Here is a 13,583-nt window from a genome sequence, read left to right on the forward strand (position 1 = left end):
AGATCTAAGGAAGGTGGCTAGGGATGACCTTGTTGAGGATGTGAGTGTTAAGACCCAAGGACAAAGAGGAAGCTGGGAAGGGAAGATGAAAACACCAGGGCCTTAGAAGAGGAGGGTGCAGGCCCAGGGGGCAAAAGGAGCTGAAAAGGGCTCATTGGCTTTGCCAAGTGAACAAGAAGGAGAGGCAGTTGACATGGGCTCTCCTGCTTCCCTTGGTGCTTCTTCAATAAAGACTCCACGCACACCAGCCCGGCTGCCCGACTCCACCCACAGTGCGCACATGTCCTCCTTAAAGTCAACAGGTCACTTCCCAAAACGCGAGGGCCGCCCAGGCCCGCATCCTGTACCACACATCTTTCACGATCCACCGTGCACCACACAGTGTGCAGCCATCTGCGAAAGGCAGGGATCCGTGAGACTTTTCACCTAAGAAGAGCCACCCTGGGTCAGAGGGCAGCTGCAAAGGGGAAGTGAGATAGGAAACTGGGCCACATGACAACTCAAAGATGCACACACCCAGGCTGGAAAACGAAGGCCCAGAACAGAAAAAAAAAAAACAGGTGGCAGGGGCACCTCGGCAGCGATGAGCTGGGGCTGGTGCTGAAATTTTAGTCGGAAAAATCAGTTGACCTCTTTCTCTGAAGTAGACAGAGAAAGCAAGTTATGCAGGAGACAGCTGAAGCTTTAATTTGAGAAGTGACTTAACTTTGTCCTCCTGGGCACAGAGTGAAGGGCCACCGGAGTCCTGCTGTCACTGTATACTGCACCCCCACCCTGCAGGGCAGTTCACTGGGGGATGAGCCTATGGAAACCAGGTCGGAATCCCCACTCACCACATGCTGCTACTGGGGGACAAGTTACTTACGTACCCCCTGAGCCTCGACATCCCTTTTGTCAAATAGGCCAAAGATACTTTGCTGCTAATAATTAAATGACGATGCTACCAAGTGCCCAGCAAAGTGGAGCCCAATACGCGGTCATTGCTATTATCAATGGCCGCTGCAGGAGTCAAGAGGAGAAATCACACAGAACGCTGGCCCGGGAATCTGCCAGAAGATGACCTGCTCACCACCCAGCAGCCAAATTGGTTTACTAGAAACCCAGGATCCCACATGGCCACAGCCTGAGGGAGTTCTGTGTGTCATCTGAGTCTGTCTTTCAATGGGAGGTCCCTCTACTTCTGGGAAGAGAAGGAGGCCACTGCCCATGGGTAGGTCACACTCTTCCCCCTTGGTTCTAAGGTCACCCTCAGGAGCATGGGAGTGGCCACACCTCACCCAGCACATCTTCACCCAGGTACTGCTTTCTTCAGCTCAGACCCCAAAACTTCTCCAAATAAACTGAGACCAGCAGGACAAGGAGCACAGCCCTGAGTCATTTGACAGGATCTCTGCAAATACCTGAGTTGCAGGCTTCTGAAAGCACACCTGAAGTGATGTGTGGCTGTCGAGGACTCAGCTCACCTTTAGCAACAGGAAATCAAATATAAATAGGGGTCCCGGAGTACGACATTTCATGCCTTTCCATTAAAATTATTCCTTGAAAAAAATCAAGTCCGTGAGGACAAAGATGAAGACGCAGGAACCTCATCCAAAACCTATTCACTGAAAAAATGGCCAACCATAGGCAGGTCAAGAAAACAGGGTAATCGAACCACCCCACCACCCCAGTTAGCTTGTGTGGTTTGCTGATGTTCCTCCCCACCAAAGCCACAGCCAGGCGCCTCATTGCCAAGCTGGGCAGATGCCATTGTCCTCCTTCAGAGAGAGCACACACCCTGGGGCAGCATGTGATGTCCTGCACTCACCTACAAACTCACAAGCACACTGTCCTTCCCCTCCTCCTCAATATCAGAGGAAAAGGTGACCTTCTGCCCTGCATGGTGGTGCACACCCAGTGGCTCAGGAGGCTGAGACAGGAGGATTGTGAGTTCAAAGCCAGCCTCAGCAAAAGCGAGGCACTAAGCAACTCAGTGAGACCCTGTCTCTAAATAAAATACAAAATAGGGCTGGGGATGTGGCTCAGTGGTCAAGTGCCCCTGAGTTCAATCCCTAGTACCAAAAAAAGAAAACAAAAAAGGGACCTCTGATCTTCCCCTTCAGCCTCTCCTAGAGCCTCATGCTGTCACTTATCCCCTCCTCTATCCCCTCCTCTGTGTCACCAATCTTGTCTCTCTGTTGTCCCCTTCATCAGAAATTCCACTGTCCTTCAAAGTCCTTATCCTGACTTCTCTAGGACTCTGGAGAAAGAGGAAAGAATGTCATGGTGCAGGAGTGGGGAGGACCCTACAGAAGGAGAAAGATCCTGACATTCAAAATATGGCACTCCATTGGGCATGAAAGCCAGGCAGCATCAAGGAGAATGTCTTAGTTGGTTTGTGCTGCTGTAACAAAAATCTCATAATTGGGCAGCTTATAAATAACATAAATTTATTTCTTACACTTATAGGAGCTGAGGAGTCTTTCTGGTGGGGGTTCCCTTCCTGTTTCAAGGATGGCACCTTCCTACTATTCCCCCACATGTTGGAGCAGTAATTGCAAGTTGGATGTTCGCTGACATCAGCAGTAGCTCTGTGGCTTCTGCAGAAAACCTCTTTCCAGGGGCTCATCCACATCCACGCTGCCTCTCCTTGCTTTCTGGTTCTCTTTCTAGTCATCACCTGGGTCATGTCAGCCTCCCTGACACTCCCTCCCTGCTCGTCTCCTTGTCCCTAACAAATGCTCCCCAGCAAACTCCACCCTCCCTCAAGAACCAAACCCAGCATCTCACTGCACCTTACCACTCAACCCGTGCCCTGCACGGCAGCCTACAGCACCAACCCTGCAGCGACCTTGTGCCCAATCACCCCATGGGCAGTGACCCAGAAATGCAGCATCCCCCACACTGGGCATTTCACCTTCCACCCCCAAGCTCCGTCTACAACTTTGTGACCCTGGAGCTCAATAATAACAGTCCCAGCCACCTGTCATTTACCCTCATGGTCTGAGTCACTCCCCCATCCACCAACTCTTCCAGTTTTGCCAGAGTCTCCCCTGAATCCACCTCCTCTTCCCCATCCCTACTGCCACTACCTTCAGTCAGCCCTGCTCACCACCAGGTGCTCCTGCAGTGGCATCCTAGTTGGTGGTCCCTGGCTGACAGCTCTCGCTCCTATAATTCATCTGGAAGAATTGATAGAAACTGACAAGCAGAATCTGGCAGGGTTGTGGCACAAAGTTCTAAGCTACATTAATGCTGTCTCCTGTTTGCTCACCTGGCTTCAGACACCGATCTTGTTATAAACACCCCAAGCCCACTCCCAACCCAGGGCCTTTGCACATGCCATTTCTTTTCCCTGGAACATCCCACTCCAGAATTATCCACTAGGATCACTCCCTGACTTATCCTTTGGGTGTGTCTGTTTAAGGTCACTTCCTGATGACCCTTGGCAAAGTCACACCTTCTTGTCACTCTATGTTCCTTGCCCCAGGTTTAGTTTTCTTCACATCTAGCACCTCCTCACCTTGCCTATATTTGTTGATTGTCTTTTTTTCTACTACTTCCAACACCAGAACACAATCTCCATGAAAACAGGGATCTTATCTTTTTGTGCACTGCTGTCTCCCTACCACCTAGAACAGTGTCACCATAGAGATTCAGTAAATACTTGCTGCATTTTTTCAATATATATATTTTTAGTTGTAGGCGGACACAATATCTTTATTTTATTTTTATTTGGTGCTGAGGATCAAACCCAGTGCCTTACGCATGCTAGGCAAGCACTCTGCCACAACCTCAGCCCATTACTTATATATATGTAATATATATTTTAATATATATTTTTTAGTTGTGGATAAATCTTTATTTTTATGTAGTGCTGAGAATTGAACCCAGTGCCTCACACATGCTAGGCAAGTGCTCTACCACTGAGATACAACCCCAGCCCATTGGCTACACTTTTAATGGAAGTTTAGATACCCTATAAGATAAAGTCCACATTGCCTATTAGATATGGGCCAAATGTCTCAGCATGATTCAACAACAACCTCTTCATAAATTGGTCCCAATTACCTTTCTCTTTCTAACCTCACCTCTGTAACTCCCCAGCACAAAAACTACTGTATTTCTCTGTCCTATACATGATATTTATGAATATACTGTCTACCCTCTGTGTACTGCCATAGATTAACTGAAGACCTACTATATATTAGCTACTCGATATCATTAGCTCTCCTACTTTTCACATTCTAACTATCTTGACTCCTCCCCAATCCCCATATGTCTTTGTCTTAGTCTGTGTTCTGTGCTATACATGGATACCACATATAGGATCATTTATAAAGTACAGAGGTAGCAGAATAGAATAGACATTATGATTGCTGTATGTATATAGGTGACTCTAAGACCAGTGTGATTCTGCAATCTGTACAATTAGAAAAATGAGAAATTATGCCCCAATGATTTAAATGTATGAATTGCCAAGATCATTGTAATGTCATGTGTAGCTAATAAAAAAATAAAATTAAAAAAAAAAAAAAAAAGAACAGAGGTTTATTTGGCTTGTGGTTCTGGAGCCTGGGAAACTAAAGTTCACGGTCAAGGCATCTGGTGAGGGCCTCATGCTGCATTAGGGTGAGGCACAGCAAGCATGCTAGCTTAGGTTTCTCTTCCTCTTCTTACAGAGCCACTGATGCAATTAGAAGGACGAGTCTCACCCTTGTGACCTCATCTAATATGATTACCTCCCACCAACATAAATTTGAGGGTTAAGTGTCCAACACATGAACTTTTAGGGGACACACTCTAGCCACAGGACTGCTCACTTGCTGCCTAAGGAAATCACACTGGTTCTTGTTGGCCTCCGATTGTCAGTTTAGCACTCAAAGCACAATCATATTAAAATTATTTGCTTACTAACCCGTTTCTCTCTCCAGGGATCTGAGTGTGTCCTAGTCATCACTAATTCTCAGCAACTGGGAATAATGATACACCTCATTTATTCTACTCATTGGCATCAATTGGGCAACATTAATATACAAGAATAGGATAAGGGGCTGGGGCTGGGGCTCAGCGGTGGAGTGCTTGCCTAGGGTGTACGGGGCCGTGGGTTCGATCCTCAGCACCACATATAAATAATAAATAAAGATATTGTGTTCAATACAACTAAAAAATAATTTTTTAAAAAAAGAATAGGATAAAAAGATGAAGACCGGATAGCAAAATGAAGCTGAGATAAAGCTGTTGCCCAAATAGCACAACCATAAAACTGTGCAGTTCCTTAAGTTGGACTGAGAGTTGGCTCTGAGGTTTACAGTTTTGACAGCAGAGAGGAAGGAAGACCCGAAGAATTTTAAGAATGAGCATTCAACTTGTACCAACAGCTGTTTCCTGGGTCCTCCACTTGGTGCTAGGACTAACGTTGGAGAGAACAGCCCATGTGAGAACTCATGGGGAACCTTGGTATCTGACAGTCAGCACCCAAGGCTACCACTCAGTACAGAAGAGGACAGTTACTTTTAATGAATGAAGTCCTCTCTATTTTGCAAACCTTCCTACCTCATTTAGGCTAAAGGAAGCTCTCCATTTCAACTCTGTTCACCAAACTTTTCTAAATATCTTCCATTCAAATCCTACACTAACCAGATTGATTCCTTGATCCTTAAAACTTATTCCCCATGGGAGTGGGTGAGCCTCCCTATTCTTACAGTGCTCAGAGTTCTTCCACCATTTATTCCTGGGTTCATCCCTCTGTGGAAGCCCTTGCCATTAAACTCACTTTAGAATTATACCTTTTCTTCTAAATCTATCAGTAAATCACACAGAGCTTTCATCAATAATTCCAAAGTCCCAGATCCTCTTCATCCTACACCCCAAAACTCTGGAGACTGGGATATGCAATTCAGAACCATGATGATATATTGTTTCAGAATCCCCTGAACCAGTCATGTCTCTTAAATCAGAGAGTTAGTTCTCGGAAACAAGTCCAGACCTTAGACTTCTGGACTTCTGGTATATTCCACGCACCCAGCACCATGCTGAACATGGAGTAGACACTCATCCACATCTGCCCACTACCCAAATGGAACACAGATAAGAAACCTGGACTGGATTGATGATAGAGCAAAAAACAACCATTATATGACGCAGGTGTACTTCTTCTTGGTATTTATCCAAAAGAACTGAAGTCACCAGACTATAGCAGAACATGCAAGCCCATGTTTATAGCAGCTTGATTCACAACAGTCCAGTTATGGAACCAGCCTCAGGGTCCGACAGCAGGTGAATGGATAAGGAAAATGTGGGGTAGTTACAGAATGCAGATTTACTCAGCCACAAAGAAGAATGAATTACATCATTTGCAGGAAAACAGATGGAACTGGAGAACATCATGTTAAGTGAAATAAGCCAGCCTCAGAAAGCCAAGGATCATGCTTCTTTTCATATGTGGAAGATTAAAAAAAGAAGGGGAAAAAGTATTTCATGGAAAAAAGGGGGGCCATGGGTAGGGGAGACCAGTAGAGGAAAGAGATAAGAGAAGGGATGAGGAATGAAAAGGGGGAGGTGCTGGGTAATGATGGACCCCACTATACTGTGGGCATATATAAATGCATCACAATTAATCCCACTATTTTGCCAATAAATAATAATGTGACAATAAAAAAAGAAGCAATGCCTCTTCCAACATAATTATTTTTACTCAATGCTAGAACCATAAAGGATTCTGTAATATTAGAAAATGTAAGGCCCAGATGTCTCCTAGTGTTCTTTAGAGTAGACCAAAAAAACACTGAACTTATGGAAAATGGATATGGCTTCATGAGCTGGCCCCATGCCTATTATCTAGGACTGTGCTAACTCTAGCCACTCTCCACATGTGGTTATTTAAATGTGAATTCAAATGAAATAAAAGTAAAAATGTATTTCCTGAGTTACACCAGCCACATTTTATATGCTCAACAGTCACTAGAACCTACTGGCTACCGTACCAGACAAGGAAAATGTACAATAATTACCATCATGAATATTCTATGGAACATGACAGGTTGAAGTCATCTTTGATAGTTCAAACACCTTCTATGGGCCTGAGTTTCCTTTCATGCAAAATAGAACACATAACTCACTGGGTTACTATAGGATTTATGAATGCAAAATGAGAACATCCTTATTGATCAATGTAGTAATTGAAGTTTGACAAACTACTAAAAGGATAATTACATAGTTTGGCAAGTGTCTCACAAGCAACAATAGTATGGCTGTTGAAGTGTGCTACTGTAACTGAAATAAGAAATGCTATCTTAGGCTATGTGGCCAGAAGAATCCAGTGCTCCTTCCCAGGGAAGCCTGCTGCATGTAAGAAGGAATGGAGAGAAACAGAACCATGCTCAGAAGAATCTGCAAGCCATCTAAGAATCCAGCAGTCATGGAGTCCAGGATTTCTCAGCTGGGGAAAAGAATGCGATGAATTTTGAAACAAACAGAGAACTACTCTCAGATGGGACCTGAATCCTTAGGCAGCTCCAGAAATCACTAACTCAACAAATAGAAAACATGGATTAGTTAAGAATCATCCTACAAAGGAAACGTTGCCTTATGAGGAAGAGAGTTCATGACCCCAGAAAGAGCTCAAACGCAGCACTTCCCAGACATCAGTGTATCCAATCTCCTGGAGAGCTGGGAAAACCCAAGTGTCTCAATCCCACCTCCAGAGATACTGGTTCGGTAGGTGTGGGGTGGGGCCCAGATGATGCAGATGTCAATGTCTTGGGTCTAGAAGGACACTGTGAGGAGAAACACAAGCTGGAGGACCCACCAGCACTGGGAGAGAAGGGGCGTTGGACCCCAAGTGGGAGGTGGGTCCCTGTAACCTTTCAAACCAACTTCACAGATGGTGCTCCAAGGACTCTCCATGGGTCCCATCAGTGTTCCCACTGCAGTGTCCAGCCTAATCTAGATCTTCGAAAGCCAGAGGTGCCAGGCGTGTCCCTGTGTAGTCACAGCAGGCAAATCAGTGCATTGCATTTCCAACAGTTAGGCAAATAGAAGGCAGTATGGTCATGAGTGCCAAATGGGCTGGGTAAAAGGGCCATGCATAGGCTTCTCTGCATTTAGTGAGTTCAAACTTCATCACATCAGTAGCTTTCTAGGCTACAGAGGCAATGTACCCCCAAAGAGTGGCTGAATCATAAGCCCTTAAATTTCAAAGTCATGATCAGCAAGAAGCCTTAGAAGATGGACCTTTTGTTCCATTCCTTGCCAGTCTGAGGCAATCATCACATGACCATACAAGGCATGGCTTAGAGTTCACCACTCCCTTACCAAAAACCTACCCTTCACCCCAAGATCTATGCCTGAACTTTCCCCACAGCTTCAATAATAAAAATAGTCAAGTGTGGAAATGACTCAAATAAAGCCACCTTGCAAATAAACAAATTGTGTTGTAATCCTGAAGTGGCACACTACTGAGCAGTCAAAGGGGGTGAATCTCAAGATGTTAGGCTGAATTAATGAAGCCGGGAACAAACGGCATAAGGCTGCAAGGTAGCACTTACAGAGACTTTAGGAAAGACAAATCTAATCTATAGGGACCAGTTCCCAGTTCCCACGGACCAATTCCCAGCAACGGGTACTTACAGGAAAGGAACCCAAAAAGCCCTTTTGGGATAATGGGGTATTCTAGGTCTTGGTTGCCATCACAATTACACACACGCACACATATATAACATATACACATATATGCAATTTGTATGTGTAGAGTGTGTGTGCATTTTATTGACAGTAAACAGCAAACAGGTGATTCTTTAAAATAAAAAATACGCTGGCATGTTCTGTTTCATTGTGCTCATCCCATTTCATGTTGTACTGAAAACTGTAACACTGGTTGCCTCTGGGAGGAAACTGGGTAGCCAGAGACGGGCGTGGGAAAGAGATTTTCAAAATGTTTACTCTTTGTTTGCTTTTTAAACTTTTGAACTGGGAGGCTATGTTAGTTGTTTTTAAAAATAAATAGAATTGTAAATTAAGAAAAAGAATTTTGAAAATGTGTTGTTCATTGGTACAGAGTGGGAGTATGACCTGAGGCCCTGCCTGCCCTAGGACTGAGGAACTCTTTGTCACCGGATCTATTCCAGTTGCGGAAACCCTGATTTTTGAGATGGGCACTCTGTGTGGTCTGTGAGTGAATATCAATGTTTTAGCTTTTTTTTCATATTTTAGGCTTTTTCATAAACATATCATAGATAAGTGTGTATGTGTGTGTGTGTGTGTATGTGTGTGTGTGTGTATATCTGTTCAAGAATGATCAATCATTTTGGTGGTTTTATCTCCTATGGATGTATCCTTAATCAATTCTGTGCACTTTTGGACATTTTAAACTTTTAAACTGAATCATCTTGCTGGGTGTGGTGTGTGCTCACTTACAGTGCCAGCTAGGCAGTTCCTTGGGAGGATGAGGCAGGAGGACAGCCTGAGCCCAGGGGTTTAAGGTTTAAGGTCAGCCTGGGCAACATAGAGAAACATGGTCTCAAAAAAAAAAAAAAAAAAAAAAAAAGAATCATTCTGCTAATGTTATTTTGTGCTTCTTTTGCCCCAAATAACCCTTGTAAAATCTGCCCACGGTGGCTGCCTTCAGTTACTGTCTATCTTACTCTTCTACAGCAATCCATGGTAGAAATGAACAAACCATTTACTTAGTCATTAAAATATTTTCCAGTCTGGGGTTGTGGCTCAGCATTAGAACACTTGCCTAGCAAGTGTGAGGCACTGGGTTCAATTCTCAGTACCTCATAAAAATAAATCTATAAATAAAGGTCCATTGATGACTAAAAATATATTTTAAAAAATATTTTCCATACTTTTACAAGGCATTTTTTATTGCCCCCATCACCTACTGCAAAAATAAATCCAAACACTCGGCACAACTTTTCAGGCACCACTGTCCCCCCAACATGTCCTGTTGTCACCTAGACAGCCTCATGTCCCTTGTCCCCTCACTGCTCTCTGCCAGCTCATGTGGCCATCACATCCATTTGTTTGTGCTATGGCTGAAATACTCAGCACACCTTCAAGGTGCTCTCCCCCTGGTTTTATTCCTTAGGGCTGGACCACTATTGCTCATGAACCAAGTCGACCCAAGCCATTACTGTCCATTAAGGTCTGGTTTAAGCATGATCTCCTCATGAAGAGATCTCCTTATGAAGTCCCCACAGTATTTCCCAACCACACACAATGCCACTGTGCCTCCCAAACTCAAGATGAACTGTCCTTTCCAGAAGCTTCTACCACATTTGCTTCATGCTGACTTGAGTTACAGCCTCTTGTTATAGTGATGTCTCAGTTTTTGTCTTTCTAGTGCTTGGCACTAAAATCTTGCAGGTAATGGGTAGGTGATGAAAGTCCTTCCAGTAACTGCTGGCACAGGCACTAAATCATTCAAAAATTATATGTTTAAAAAGTTAATTTCCACAAAAAAGAAACAACACCAATTAAGGTGAAAAAAAAATCACTGTTGATCAAGATAGGATTTGGGTTCTTCATATTTCTAACATTGATCTTTTTTCTATTCTCACAGAAAATGCAAGCTTTAGAATTCCTAGGAGAAAAAAATGTTTGAGTATTATACAATTTAAGATCATTTGATAAGAAATACACTATTTAAAAAAATCTTTCGACTCTGAATAGCCTTTTAAACCTGGATGGGCAAATAAAGGAGGGGAAACTTCAAAATTTTAATGAAATCAAACTCCAGTGAATTATGACACAAAAGCAACAAATATTTCAGAATCTAAAGAGCAGGCCAGGCACAGTGGTATGTGCCTGTAATCCCAGCAGCTTGGGAGGCTGAGGCAGGAGGATCTCAAGTTCAAAGCCAGCTTTAGCACCTTAGTGAGGCCCTAAGCAACTTAAAGAGACCCTGTCTCAAAATTTAAATTTTTTTTTTTTAAAAAGGGGCCAGGGGATGCAGATATGGCACAGTGCTTAAGCACCCCTGGGTTCAACCTCTGGTACAAAAAAAAAAGAATTTAAAGAGCAGTATTGTTATCTTTCTGTCAAAGAAAATACACACCTGGAATGCAGATACTGTAAATAGAAGAAGAAATAAAACAAATAAGATTATAACTAGGTTGAATGTCTGGCCATTATTTGCCTCTGTAACAGTTTTTATTTAAAATATATATATATATATATATATATATATATATACAGATGGAAGACATCACTGCATAATACCAAATATGCCTTTCAATTATTTTATGTCAAAACCATTATTTTCAATAGGTGTTATTAAACAATGCCTCATAAATGCTGGAATACGGCTCAGTGGTAGGGCTTGCCTAGCATGCACCAGGCCCTGGGCTCAATTTTCAGCACTGCAAACAAAAAGAACACATCACAGAAAAATGTTTATAACTTATAGTTACAGAAATTAGGCTACAGTCTTTAATATTAATAGAGCTCTAAAAGTCAATAAGAAAAAGACAAATGGCCCAATTGAAAAATAGATGAAGGTTATTTATAAACAGATAATGTAGTCAAAACATAATTATAGTAGCTCCTGAACATAATAAAATAAATATTTGATCTCAGAGAAATGCAAATTAAAAATCATGCTGGGATATCCTTTTCCACCTGTAAGATTTACAAGATCAAAAAGTTTCATAAAATATTCTTGGCAAGAGTATAGAGAAACAGGCACACGGCTGGTAGGAGTATAAACTGGTAAAACCCCAGCAAATGCAATATGGTGAGATCCTTTAAAATTACAAGTGCCCAACCCCTCAGAAGCAGCAGCTTCACTTCTGGAAATTTAACCTTCAAAAACACTTGTACACATGCAAAATGATGTATGAAAAAGACCATTAGTTTTAACAATGGATTTGCAAAAGCTTGGAAATTATCATAGTGATTCCATAGGACACAAATTAAATATTTGAGACATACTTAACAAAAGAATTCTATGCATCTGAGAAAGAAAATGGAAGGGATCACCATGAAAGAAGAGTAGCAGCCCATATGACATTCCATAATTTGCATAGAAAATTGTGTATTTGCTGAAATATGAACTTATCTGCAAAGATACGCAGGAAACTGGCAACATTGGTTGCCACTGGAAGAAAATGGGAGGCCTGGGACTAGCGTGGGAAAGACATTTTCAAAATGCTTACACTTTTGTACCTGTAGAACTGTATTGATTACTTTTTTAAATAAATAAAAAAGTAAACTTTTTATTGAACTTTTAACTGAGGAACTGTATTAGTTACTTTTTTAAATAAATATATTTTTTTTTAAATTAAGAAAGAAAATCTTAAAAAATTCAAATGTTGGGTGTTTTTTGGTGCAATGAGTAAGACACAGCCCTAAGACTACTGGCCACTGTCCAGCCTAGCACAATACAGCACATCCTCCTTATTTGAGGGTTCAGGCAACTTCGTAAGAGGATAGAATAGACCTGGAATAAACTGGAGAAACACCAGTGGCTAGAAGACTCAGGAACCCTGACAAGACACAGCTTGTTTTAAGAGAAAACCAGGGCTAGCATGAATCTGCAGAAAAATCTTCAGAGTGATCAAGTTAATCTAGAAAAATGACAGCCTATGTCTCTATTGTGCATTTATTTATTTCCCAATTTAAGGTTAAGAAATCTATGTCCTGTAACAAGGTATTTGTTAGTAAAACTGCTTACTCTGCACTTTGCAAAGAAAGCTTTTCTCTGCTCTCAGTCACACAGGTAACAGATGAGAGGGGCCTTCCGTGTCAGACACTTCCCTTCTCACCTGTGAAGATGGCTTTTTGGAGAAACAGATCCATTGTTCAGGGCTATTAAAAGAACATGCCCATGTATTCTCTTGGGACTTTACCTGGAAATATGACTGTTTTCCACACTGGGCACACCTGGGGGGGGGGGTGATGTGCATAATCCACCTGTTTGTTTGCCTCCTATTTTCTCACCAGGGAGCAAAGACAGTAAATTCAACCCTCGAGGGGAAGGAAAAACAAATCATTCAGTGCCCATCCCTGGTGGCTGATAAAGCCAGCAGTCTTGAGAGTGTACCTAAGCTGGTCCAGATATGCCTCTGGCGTGCAAGAACGAACACAAGTTCAAACACCTTTGCTCCTGCATGCATGGAAGAGCAGGTCAAGACCTGTGAGTTTCAGAAAGCCTAAGTTTTCAAGTGTGCTGGGAACATCTGTAGGTACAGGTGCGTGTGGACTGCAGACCACCTCGCCTCTGAGCCTGGATGCACACACGGGGGTGACAACTCTGTACAGGCAAGTGAGTCTTTGAGGAAAGTTGAAGTATCTACCTGTTTGAGAAAGGTTGGGTGAGAAAGTGAAGCAGGGTTGACACTTAGTCCACCGCAGTATACAGCTTTCGGCCCCGCACCCGGCCCTGGGCACCCCCTCTTCCCTGCCCGGGCGCCCCAAGGTCACCTGCCCTCCTTGGCGCCCCTACCCAGCCCGAGCTCTCACCAGAACAGCAAGTTGGCACCCACGAAGCCGAGCAGGCTGCGCAGCGGCCTCTTCCAGCTCAGGAGTTCTTCGGCGCAGCAGCCCAGCCACAGCACCGGCTCCCCGAGCAGCCAGGTCACCGCGGCGGGCACCCGGCC

The 13,583-nt window shown here is 43.3% G+C and overlaps 1 protein-coding gene across 1 annotated transcript in view; it reads right to left on the reverse strand.

Annotated features, from left to right (window-relative positions):
• The window catches only part of Retreg1 (reticulophagy regulator 1), a 140,414-nt gene extending 126,837 nt beyond the window's left edge, over positions 1 to 13,577 (reverse strand). Inside the window, exon 1 of the mRNA XM_015497367.2 lies at positions 13,447 to 13,577. The gene's annotated coding sequence lies outside the window, so the exon portion shown is untranslated. The remainder of the gene's footprint in view (positions 1 to 13,446) is intronic.
• Positions 13,578 to 13,583: the final 6 nt, after the last annotated feature.

The sequence above is a fragment of the Marmota marmota genome, unplaced genomic scaffold (assembly GCF_001458135.2).
Source record: "Marmota marmota marmota unplaced genomic scaffold, marMar, whole genome shotgun sequence".
NCBI classification, from domain to species: domain Eukaryota; kingdom Metazoa; phylum Chordata; class Mammalia; order Rodentia; family Sciuridae; genus Marmota; species Marmota marmota.